Source organism: Pleurodeles waltl, chromosome 7 (assembly GCF_031143425.1).
Source record: "Pleurodeles waltl isolate 20211129_DDA chromosome 7, aPleWal1.hap1.20221129, whole genome shotgun sequence".
In the NCBI taxonomy this organism is placed as follows: Eukaryota; Metazoa; Chordata; class Amphibia; order Caudata; family Salamandridae; genus Pleurodeles; species Pleurodeles waltl.
Window position 1 is genome coordinate 32,650,856 of NC_090446.1, and position 13,271 is coordinate 32,664,126.

Sequence of the window (13,271 nt, forward strand, 5' to 3'; positions counted from 1 at the left end):
GTCTCTTCTCGGTTTTGCAGTGTTCTTCTTTTCTTCTCTGTGTGTCTTCTTGGTAACTTACTGTGATTTACTCCTGTGTTCCTGGTCGCTGGGGTGGGTTCTGGTACTTACCTTTGGGCTTTTCTAGTACTCCCAGCTCGCCTTTACACACTACACTCACCTAGGTTGGGGACCGACTTTCGCATTCTTCTTTCTTAGTACACGCTTTGTGCTCCTGCTAGGCCCATTTATCACTATTGTGATTTTCAATACCTGTACTGTTTTCTAACTGTTTTTATGCATATTTCTGCCCACTAGTGTATATAATTTGTGTATTACTTACCTCCTAAGGGAGTATAGTCTCTATGGTATCTTTGGTTTTTGTGTCACCAAAATAAAATACCTTTACTTCTATAACACTGGAAAAGCGGCGCAGCGTGGTGATGCGCCAAAATTGGCAATGCTGCGCTGCGTTACTTTAGAAACGCAGGGATGTGCCGTGTTTAAGTGAATACGGTGCACCTCTGTGTTGTCCCCTGTGCTGGTGCAAAAGTTAGCTGCCAGTGCCAACGCAGGCATCCTTGCACCATTGTGTGAGAATGTCTGCATTGAGGGGTGTGATTGTTTATGTGTGGGAAGGTGTCCCTTCTTGCACGTAAACAATCACTAATGGCGCTTTGGCACTTCTGTGTGTGGTGTACAAAGCAGCATACACAGAAGTGCCAATGCGACATTTTCAAATGATTGTTTATGAGCAAGAAGGAACACCTTCCCGCACATAAACAATAATTTCTGGCATTTGGCTCTTTCAATGCATGCTGCAGAATGCATAGAAAAAGCAACAAACAAGGAGGAATAAAAGTATTCCTCCTCGTTGCGCCTTGCTAACTCCACCCCTGGGGTTGGTGTTTTGGCGTTGCCTCAGTTTTACAAAATTTCATAAATCTGAGGCAGAGTCAAAATGCAATGGGTGTTGCTGTGGCATGCCCACAACAACACCCATTGCACGCCCCTTCAACGAACAGTGCTGCATGGGTACGGGCCATATTTACAAGGTGACGTTAAGCCACAAAACGTGGCTTAATGCCCCCTTGTAAATATGGTGCAGTGATTAGCCGGTGGCAATGTGGCAGTGCCTGTAATTTGGGCAGTGAAAAGTGTGAGGGGCTGTCCAAGGGGGCCCCAGCACCGTCCATGCCAAGTGCATGAGCAGTGCAGGGGCCTCCATGGGGCCCCCGATGCCCTAATTCCACCAGCCTTTCCATGGCGGTCCAACTGCCATGAAAAGGTTGTTAGAATGGGACTGTCAGGCTGTCAGCTGGTGGAAACCTGGCAGTGTCGGCGGTCCGACCATGACTGTTCCGCCACAGTCGTAATGTAGCAGTCTTAAGACTCCCACACTCATAAAATGAGCCTGAGTGTTTGAAAAGTTTCAGCACTCCGTCCTTCATCTTGTTGTGTTGCTATGCTTGCCCCAAGTGACAATGGAATGCCCAGATGTGGGTCTCTTTCTAACTGTGCCCCTGGATTAAAGCTAGCCTGGCTGATGTGGGGTACACGCGGAAGCCAGTCCCAGGGTTCTTGTTTCAGTCTAGGGAGGTCCTGGCCTGGCAGTTCGGGCTGGACTGTTCTCATGGGAAACAAGGTCAAGACTGATTTGCATATTGCTGGGTCCAAACTGGGGTGTCATGGTGAGCAAAAGAATGATGGATTTAACCCAGATCTGTGACTGGGGGTGACTGTTTGAAAAGTTTTAGCACTTCGTCAATCATCTTGTTGTGAAACTTGAAATAACTGTAACTGCTGAATTTCTCTGGTTATGTGCGAGTAAATTCAAAATATAACTACAACCTCCCCATAACATTTGTTTTTTTAACAGAACAATATTGGCAGTTAGACGGAGCATTTTTGGTTTTGCCTAGAACTTTGGGGCCGCTTGCTGAATCATCACAAAAAAGTTTAAATGTATAATTTGGAACGTTCAGCTGCTGTGTCGAAAGTTTTGCAGTAATCTGCCAAGCAGGTCGAGAAAAAGTGGGGCCCCAAAACAGTTATTCCACATTTTACATCAATGGGATTTTTTACATTTTTTAACAGGGCTACAGCCCGAACCGTTGAACAGAATTACACTTCCAGATAGCTAGCTCTTGGTCCAGAAAGCATGCTATTTGTGATTTGGTGTGAATCCCTTCAGTAGTTTTGGAGAAATTAGAGTTTAAAAAGTATAGATGTAGAGAGACGTGGATCCTCCACGGATCCAGCTATCCCTGTGCCAATATCTGATTGGCTGCAAACTCTTCAACCAGGAAGTGTTGGCAGCCATCTTGGGGCTCGGCTTCAGCATTAAAAAAGAAGCAAAGGGACCAGGGTAGGGACACCCTGATCCCTTAGCTCTAGTTCTGGGGTCCCAGAGGGACCCAGCCTGCGCTAACAAGCATTTTTTTTTAAAGTCAGCAGATCTTGATCTGTGGATGTTTCCATCACTTAAAAAAAAAAAAACGGGCTGCTTCCTGCCCTTTTCTTTAACTGAAACCCCTGGGTTGGCCAGCTCACGGGAGGCATGCCAAAAATAAGGAGGAGGGCACACAGGGCCCCGCTCCTGGGCTTTCTGAAGTCCCGGGGAATGCCACCTCCCAAGGGTGCTTATTAGATTACATGTGTTAATGCCCCCCCACACCCTGGAGACCATGACCTCCCTGGGCAAAATGCTTTTGCTAATGAGTGGGTTTCTCCAGACTTCCCATGCCCTGGGAACTGCCACCTCCCCGGGGCTAACTTTCAGTAATATGCAGGAATGCCACATGGGTCCCCGCATCCTCAGGGACCTCCACCTCTCCAGGGCTTTGATCAACCATGATGTGGGGGCATTACGTGGCACCCCTGCAGCCCCTGGGACCACCATCTCCCTAGGGCTTTAATCAAATATGACGTGGGGGCGCACAGCCCTCCCACAGTCCCGGGGACCACCACCTCTCTGAGGCTATTTTACATTTGAGGGGGGCCATAGCTGGCCCTTGGGACAGCCACCCCCAGGGCTGGCTCCTGCTACGTCCTGAGGTGCCCACCATCCGGACATAGCTGTTGCTCTGAATTGGCGAAAGCTTTGACAGCTCCCGCCAAGTCAGAGCAAATGCTTCACTTTCTGCAAATGAGAGCTGTCAAACAGCTCTCACTTGCAGAAAGTGAACTTTTCATCTGCTTCTTAGCACACAAACATGTGTGCCAGGAAACAGATGAAAACATTGCTGCTGCAAGCAGGGAGCTGCCATTTAAAGCCTTTGATGTAAAATAAGGAAATAAGGAAAATTATTTTGCATTAAAAAAACATCTTTGATAACCTCATTGATAATCAATGTAATATTTGCAGGAACATTTTTGATGAAAAAAACGTGGATGGCGGGGGCGCCAATCATAGTTACCTTAGGGCACGGGTAATACTTACTTGATATACTTCAAATATAACAGGTGAACGTCCCTGTAACATTTGCATTTTTGAGTGAATCTCTATGTTTTTTAAATTATATTTCCTAACTATAATGTCCCTGTAGGAGGCTGACCTGGTTTGTAGTGGGTACCTAAGGTACTTACACCTCATACCAGGTCCAGTTATCCCATATTATTTTGAAATGTAGGCAGTATTTAGAAACCAGGCTGTCTAGAGGTAGCTGTAGGCAGAGAAGCCAAGGCTGAACTAGGAGACTCGCAAAGCACTTGCAATATCACTGTAGTCACACAGTACTCATACACAAGAAAGACAATACTGAGTGTTACCAAAAATAAAGATACTTTATTTTACTGACACCAGGCCAAAAATATCTTAGAGGCAATACTCCTACTGGAGGTAAGTATTATACACAATATATACACTGGTAACCAAAATCAGGTAAGTAAACGGTTAGAGAATAGTGCAAACAGTGAAAAACACAATAGCTTGCAATGGGCCTAGGGGCAACACAAACCATATACTAAAATAGTGGAATGGAATCCCCCCTAGGCAAGTGTAGTGTGTAGCGGGGCACTGGGAGTGTATGAAAACACCAAAGTTAAGTAAAATACCCCACCACAGAGCCCAGGAAAACAGGAGTAAAGTACAGCAAGTTTCATCCGAACACACTAGAAGTCGTGGTGTAGGATTATGCAAGAACCAAGCAAGACTGCAACAAACAACAATGGATTCTTGGACCTGAATACCTGTGGAGAGAATAGACTAAGTCCAGAAGTCGATGTAGAGTCCAGGAAGAATAGGAGCCCCTGCAAACCTGGATGAAGGTGCAAAAGTTGATTAACCCCGTTCCAAGGAGGGTCTAGAAGTTCCTGACCTTCTTATTCCCTACAAATGTGGTAGAGAGTGATTGAGCATTATCTCTACTTCACTCTCTTTATTCATTTTTTAACCTTGGCCATTGCCCAGCGTGGACTAATAAAACTATTACTTAGGTTGGGTTGTGAGCCAATTTTAGTTTCTTCTTTTTTTGTTCGCTCCTTTCTCCTTTTTTTTTTTTCCAAACTCACTCTTGGGGTATTGGCATCATCGAGAAAAGATCTCCGGCAAAGAGCCCCCCTTCGGGGGTGCTCGTCAGACATTGCAGGATATCTATAGGATTTCCTACTGTTTGCATACGTGTAGCAGCTCCTACTGTTTGCATTGTTCTATGACTGTTTACTTGTCTAATTTTGGTATCTAGTGTATATATTGCGTATAAAACTGACCTCTAGAAGGAGTATTGACTCTAAGATATTTTTGGTACTGTGTCACCCAAATAAATACCTTTATTTTTGGTAACACTGAATATTTTCTTTACTTGTGTATAGGTACTGTGTAACTATAAGTGTTATTGCATGAGCTTTGCATGTCTCCTACTTCAGCCTAAGCTGCTCTGCTATAGCTACCTCTATCAGCCTAAGCTGCTAGAACACTACTACACTCAATAACACAGGATAACTGGACCTGGTGTAAGGTGTAAGTACCCAAGTACCCACTACAAACCAGGCCAGCCTCATACAGTATATAAATAAAATGCATAAAAGTCTAATAATGCCCTATGCAATTGGAGATAACTCCCATGGTGAGTGGGGCATTTTTTTTGTTTCAAAAAGAAAATCCTGCTTTGGGATGCTGGTTTTGAAAATGAAAGAAAGTAAGTTTGATGGACTCTTTGTTCCTGCCAATAATTCAGAATTGTCCACCTCCGTGGCGCTCTTTACTAAATAAGGTAGGTAGCACCTCTGTCAGGGCAACAGAATAATTTACTCAGTCACCCTAGCACAGAACTGGCCACCCACCAACATTTAAATCAGGCACCAAATGACAAAAGCTTTCTTTTAGGTCACTATCTAGCTTTGTGCCAAATTTGATGTAATTCCGTTTTGGCTGCTTTGCCTGTAGCTGTGTACAATTTCCCTATGTCCCAGCCTCCCACTTGAAGAAGTACCCAGCATCTTTCCAAGAAATATCTGAGGTGAGTGAGACTTACTTTCCTGATAGTGAGAAGCAGGAAAGGGAGGGAGCTCGGCCTTGTCATTGCATTTATCTGCTGACATAAGTATAAGTTAAAAGTGCGAACATCTTTCTTCATCAGCCTCAGTTGATATATTCTTCAGGTCCCTGTCAAATCAAAAGTATTGACATTGTCACTTACAGAGAGTCTCTTAGCAAGGCTATTCATTAGGGAAACTGGCTGTAGTGCAATGCTGACCAATTATAATGTAATCATAAGTTTCGGGACCGCTGAAATGTATTTCTAGGATCAAAACGTGCAGACATCCTCAGAACCTAAGACAATGGTTCTGATAAACAATGCACAGTTGCTAAACCTCACTTAATTGTAGGGGACTTTAAAAAAGTGTTTTCCTAAATATGAAAGACACCTGATTATTGTCATTGAGGGATTGGAAAAATAGCATGACCCACTAGAGGCATGACCATTTTCCCAAACTCAACAAATAGCATACTACACTCAGCATCTGCATTTATGTTTCTTGTCATGACATCTATTCGTATGCATTTTTTTTAAAACAAGGAGTTTACCCCCAACCAGGATTCACAAGGTTAAATGCTTGCACTATGATAAACTCATTTTGACTGCCTGTAGAGTTGTCGCCCTGTGCAAAGTCAGCATAACATGCAATCTGTAAGCCAGGAATTAATGTTCTTCTCAAGTTAGTTGCTTTATACTCTGGTTTTATATGGAATGTGAACATTGTGCTGTACTATGAGTGAATGTGAGTTTCTTAATACAGTTGCTGTAAATAACATCAGTTATTGTGCCACATTCACTTAAATATCAGTAGAAAAAAAGGTGTCATTAATTCAAAAGTAGCATGCACAGTTTGCATATTTTGGCATTCCTGCCTTCTACCAGGCTAAGGTCTTCGTTACAATATGCATTTTTTATGCTACATCAAATACATAAACAAATACAAGAAACATAGAATACTAAATCATCGGTCCCGAGGTTTGTTGCTATTAAACATTGCTCAGATCCTACTGCCTCGGCACAACATATCTAATTCTTAGAAAATAACCGTGTCATTTCATGTTCTCCATGGTTATTTACCAGGCTTTCACTATGACATTTTGAAAACTTAGTTTAAGTGAATGAAAAAAAATCACATAAATTGTGACAATTTTGAAAGTTCACAATTTCATCTAATTTCGCTCCATTCTCTCCAATATAATTAAACTCATTGTTCATCTTGTCTAAATGTTGCTTCAATGTGTGTAGGAGGCTGGCCTGGCTTATGGTGGGTACCTGATGGTACTTACACCTTGTGCCAGGTCCAGTTATCCCTTATTAGTAGATTAGTAGTGTTCTAGCAGCTTAGGCTGATAGAGGTAGCTATATCAGAGCAGCTTAGGCTGAAATAGGAGACATGCAAAGCTCCTGCTATCCCACTTATACCATATAGCACTATATCATAAGAATCACAATACTCAGAGTTACTAAAGATAGAGGGACTTTATTTTAGTGACAATGTGCCAAAAATATCTCAGAGAATATACTCCCTTAGGAGGTAAGTAAAATACACAAAATATACACACAAACCAAAATCAGGTAAGTAAACAGTTAGAAAAGTAGTGCAAACACTGTAGAATACAATAGGATGCAATAAGCCCAGGGGCAACGCAAACCACATACTAAGAAAGTGGAATGCAAACTACTTAAGGACACCAGGCCTAGTGTAGTGTGTAGAGGGTCGCTGGGAGTGTAAGAAAACAGTAAGGGTGTCTAAGATACCCCACCCCAAGACCCTGAAAATTAGGAGTAAAGTGACCCTACTTCTCTAGAAACACACTAAAGTCGTGATAGGAGATTCTGCAAAGACCACAACTGACTGCAAAGCACTGAAGACGGATTCCTGGACCTGAGGACCTGCAAAGTAAGGGGACCAAGTCCAAGAGTCACAAAAGTGTCCGGGGGCAGGAGCCCACTAAATCCCAGATGAAGGTGCACAATGTCTGCCTTTGGGTGGAAGAAGCCGAAGATTCTGCAACAACGGAAGCTGCCAGGGAATTCTCCTTTGCACATCCCACGGCATGCTGGAGGATGCAGAGTTGTTTCCATGCAGAAAGACGGCAAGCAAGCCTTGCTAGCTGCAAAGGTCGCAGTGAAAGATAATTGGTGCTGCCTGGGCCCAGGAAGGACCAGGAGGTCGCCCTTTGGAGGAGGAGAGAGAGGGCATGCTCAGCAACACAGAGGGCCCAAGCAGAAGCAGGCAGCACCAACAGAAGAACTTGAACACGGGTTCAAGAAAACTGAGCACAGCAACCATCTCAACACTACAAAGGAGGGTCCCACGAAGCCGGTGGTCAACTCAGCGAGTTGAGCAATGCAGGACGGAGTGCTGGGGACCTGGGCTGTGCTGTGCACAAAGGATTCCTTGCAAAAGTGCACAGAAGCCCTAGCAACTGAAGTTCACACAGTACACAGGATTACTGTCTGACGTGGGGAGGCAAGGACTTACTTCCACCAAATTTGGACAGATGGACCACTGGACTGTCGGGGTCACTTGGATCCAGCTCCTGTGTTCCAGGGACCACGCTCGAAAAGATGAGAGGGGACCAGAGGACCGGTGAAGCAGACGTTTGGTCCCTGCGTTACCAGGGGGAAGAGTCTGTCGACCCACAGGAGATTTCTTCTTGGCTTCCACTGCAGGGTGAAGGTAGACAGCCCCCAGAGCATGCACCACCAGGAAACAGTCGAGAAAGCTGGCAGGATTAGGCACTACAATGTCGCTGGTAGTCTTCTTGCTAATCTGTTGCAGTTTTGCAGGCATCCTGGAGCAGTCAGCGGTCAATCCTTGGCAGAAGTCGAAGAGGGAGATGCAGAGGAACTCTGGTGAGCTCTTGCATTTGTTATCTGAAGAGAAGCCCACAGGAGAGACCCTAAATAGCCCTCAGAGGAGGATTGGCCACCTAGTCAGGAAAGCACCTATCAGGGGAGGTCTCTGCCATCACCTGCTGGCACTGGCCACTCAGAGACCTCCATTGTGCCCTCACACCTCTGCATTCCAGATGGCAGAGGTCTGGGACATACTGGAGGAGCTCTGGGCACCACCCCTGGGGTGGTGATGGACAGAGGAGTGGTCACTTCCCTTTCCTTTGCCAGTTTTGCACCAGAGCAGGGGCTGGGAGATCCCTGAACCGGTGTAGATTGGCTTATGCAAGGAGGGCACCATCTGTGCACTTCAAAGCATTCCCAGAGGCTGGGGGAGACTACTCCTCCCCAGTCCTTAACACCCATTTCCAAAGGGAGAGGGTGTAACACCCTCTCTCAGAGGAAATCCTTTGTTCTGCCTTCCTGGGACTGGGCTGCCCAGGCCCCAGGAGGGCAGAAGTCTGTCTGTGGGTCGGCAGCAGCGGTAGCTGCAGTGAAAACCCCAGAGAGCTGGTTTGGCAGTACCCAGGGTCCATGCTGGAGCCCCAGGGATGCATGGGATTGGCACTCCAATACCAGATTTGGCATGGGGGGGGACAATTCCATGATCTTAGACATGTAACATGGCCAAATTCGGAGTTACCATTGTGAAGCTACATATAGGTGTTGACCTACATGTAGTGCACGCATGTAATGGTGTCCCCGCATTCAAAAAGTCTGGGGGAATTGCCCTGAACTATGTGGGGGCACCTTGGCTAGTGCCAGGGTGCCCTCACACTTAGTAACTTTGCAAGTGAGGGTTAGACATATAGGTGACTTATAAGTTACTTGAGTGCAGTGTAAAATAGCTGTGAGATAACGTGGATGAAATTCTGAGCTCCCTATGGGTGGCAAAAGAAATGCTGCCGCACTTAGGGATCTCCTGGAACCCCAATACCCTGTGTACCTAGGTACCATATACTGGGGAATTGTAAGGGTGTTTCAGTGTGCCAATCAGACGTGGTGAAAATGGTCACTAGCCTGCAGTGACCATTTTAAAAGCAGAGAGAGCATAAACACTGAGGTTCTGGTTAGCAGAGCCTCAGTGATACAGTTAGGCACCATACAGGAAACACAAATAGGCCACAAACTATGAGCACTGGGGTACTGGCTAGCAGGATCCCAGTGACACAGGCAAAAACAAACTGACACACAAGTAAAATGGGGGTACCATGCCAGGCAAGATGGTACTTTCCTACAGCTGGTCCAAACTTGTAGGCTTTTCTCAGGTCTTAGATAGCAGGTCTAGTCCTTTTCTGGTCTTTTACAAGTTCATTAGTGTTCAAAGGAGAGCACTGTGGATGCCACTTTTTTGCCGGACACCAGCTTGTGGTTGTGGATGATGCCTGGCTACCCCCTAGCAATCTGGTAAATGGTCCCAGAGGTAACCCTGCACACTTTTACAGCACATTCATTGTGCCCCACAGCAAAGAATCCCACGGTGGCAAAACCTATCTTCCCTCTGTGGAGCCTGTGTGCCCACCCCACAGCTGAGTCCAGGGAAATTAACCACTCCTCCTCTATAGTCACTAAAACCCGTTCTGTGGCAGCTCCTCTCCCACTTGGATTGGCTCCTGCCTTCCTGGAAGAATAAAGAATGGCCCTTCCCACTTGTCAATTTGTCACTGACAGGGTTGGCCTATTTTAAGTTAATCAAATTTCTGGGTACAGCCCTGATGGTCATCATGTCAGAGGGAGAGAAACACTTTCCCACACCCAAAGCCTATGTTCTGCTCTGAGATTGGTTTTCATAAATCATCAAGGGGGCTATTCAGCTCCCAGATGATAGTTGATCTCATGCAAAGGGGCTCCATAGGTCAGAAAAGGAAACAATCAGAAAGTACCTTTGTCATAATATTTAATAAAACCAGACTTCACTGGTCTATTGAACTTTTAAAAAATAGTACAAAAAGTCCTGACATGAAATATGTAGGTGTTTCCTGGCCGTTAAGAATATTATTCAATGTAATATTGTATCACAATGCTTTCCTATAGAACAACCACCCTAGCTGTAGTAAAAATAGCTTTTGGGTCTTTTTTTCACTATGAGGACATGTGTAACCTTAAATTATCCATACGCCCTACTTTTAAATACCACGTAACCTGCCTTATCAGAATAAATGCCTACTCAGTGGTCACTTAATATTTAAAAAGAAAGTTTAGGCCTGTTAAAAGGGGTTATTTTGACCAGTTGAATTTACAATGTAAAACTGCAAAAAACAGTTACCCAAGGTAGGCCTCAGTCATATTTCCACTGTCACTGTAGTGAACGGCACAATAGGTGCTGAAGTACTAACACAGGCACTTTACCAATGGTTAGCAGGGGTGAAGTGCACAGAGTTCTACAGCCAACAAAAACAGCCAAGGCAAACATCTGGCAGTACACATGCAAAAGATGGTCATTTTGGCACCTGGAAGGTCAAAGCAGGAAAACTGACCCCTCCTCAGTGCCATGTTCTCAGAATAACTTCCACGAATTAAGCCACTTTCCTAAAGTATCAAGGGCATTTTTAGGATTGTTGATCAATGATTATAGTGATTTCAAGATGGTAAGGCAGCAATGCCATGTTCTGTGGGCAGCCAGCATTAAAAGCTGTTGCTATGGCCATAGCATAGTTCATGAAGGGTGTATCACTCACTGTCTGCAAATCTTGTTAAGAAGATTAGGTTTATTATTTTTTATTTCAGGTCAGATTTAGAGGTGTAACCTATTAATCTACTCTAAGGTCTAGGTGTGACTTTCATGGCCCCTTATTGCACACATAATTTTTACCCCCATACTGTGAACTCCATATCAAGACACAACAGAAAGTGCCTTGTTGCTTTAGCCGATCAATCATAGGCTCTACTTAATCATTCTAAGTCAATAGACCTTGAAACCGCTGATTGGAAAATACTGTCTAGACCAAGCAGAATCCTCTTAAGTTTGAAGTGCAATTCACAAATAGTTAGTGACCATTAGTTCATAGATGATATGCCAACCTAACACTCTAAATCTATATAAGACAACCCCTTTTTGGATCACCTGCCCCTCTTTGTAACAAAACCTTTAAAATATTTGTACATAAGAATATGTTAATACCTCTATCTTCATTTAAAAATTAGTGCAACTACATTCAATAACTTTTCTTGAAGACTACTTACTGGATGAACCAGCTATCGCTAATCGTTTATCCAGATTTGTGAAATAGTTCCAATACTATTAGCTAAATAAATGTACATTTCAGGACAGCGTGAACAAATCAGTTTCTATTACTGGCTTAATTTACTGTGCAATTACTAATGTATTTTTTGTGTGAAAAATTATTTTTAGGGTCCCAGGGTCTATAATTGTTTGTTTTCATAAAAAAGAAATAGTACTTAATAATCATACTACTAAATACTACCCACAAATCAATAAATGTTTACAAAATGGCAGGTGACAATACCTATTGTGATATCCTCTAGAGGTCCCCATCCTGCAAAGAGCACACACTAAGGAAAGTTCACACATGTCAGGTAATCACCAGCTGTGTTGGCTGCAGCTTTAAAAATCAGCTCACCAGCAATTCCTACCCCCTAGGAATACAATACCCCCGATTTGCATTTACAAAAAGACAGGCTTACTAGCTTTATTAGAGTGTCCCTGTACTAATCAACAACATAAATGCGGCCATAAACCAAATCAATACTGAAACACTCTCCGGGTAGTACCACCTTACATACAGGAACACAATTTTCAATATTCAGGAATTCCTGAGTTTGATTCTTTCTTTTATAATAAACAAGGATCTTGATCAACCAGAGGACTTACCAATACAAGTCAGTGTGCCAGCAGACGCCTCTGACAAAAGATTAAACTCCAGGAGTGCTTGAAACAGGCTCAAAACCCTTCCTAGGTCATACTTCCTGTGACAGGAAATCTGAACAGGGCTTCAGGAGAAGGGGCTACCACACTCCTAGCAGCCCCCAAAGCAAACTTAAAACACTGGTTGTGCCCACGCTTCTTCTGCAGCACAATGTCCACAAAATATCCACATAAACCCTCTGTAGTGTTATTGGGTGCTAATGGGCTGAGCTCCTCAGTTTCTTTGACGTGACCGTGTGTAGATTGCAAAGATATTTTCCTCTTTGCTGAATTGGGCCCCCCTACATGGCACTGGATGTAATTGCCATGCCCAGGGGACACTGCTCCCCTGTGCTGGCCATTGGGGTGGTAGGCATGACTCCTGTCTTTTATAAGACAGGAGTCATGTGGTATGGATGGTTTTGTGTCAGGAAATTACGCTAGGCTGGGGAACAGCATTTTTTTTGCCTCAAACAGCCTAACGTCATTGGTTGACGCTCAACCTCCATCTCCTCTACTGCCACCCCCACCCGGCTAACGTCTTTTTTTTTACGTTAGCCCATGCTTAACGCCGGCTTGCGCCATTACTTAAATATGGTGCCCGGCTGGTGTTGTCGAATGGCACTAGCCGATGCTTATCTTTTTGCCACATAACTACGTTAGCACAGTTTTGCAGCAAAAACTATAAATATGGGCCCTAATCTGTTAATATTATTAATTTTATAAGCAGTCACAGACCCCTGAGAAGGCTTCGCGGACCCCAAGTGGTCTTCGGACCATAGGTTGGGAACCACTGTCCTATGCCATTTAGATTTCAGCAAACAGGATATCCATCACAGTTGTGACTAAGTGACCCATCCGCTAAGGTCTAAGTCAGGCCCTAAATCTATGTGCTCTCCTTTTGGAATTATGGGACATAAATATTTCTCTGACCTGTACTGTTTCTGGAACGTCGGGCAGTGACCATATTAAATTGAAATTGTGTGTATTTTTATTTTCAGGTTCCCTTTGAGTCAAAGTTTCCAGAAACCATTAAACATATAACATCA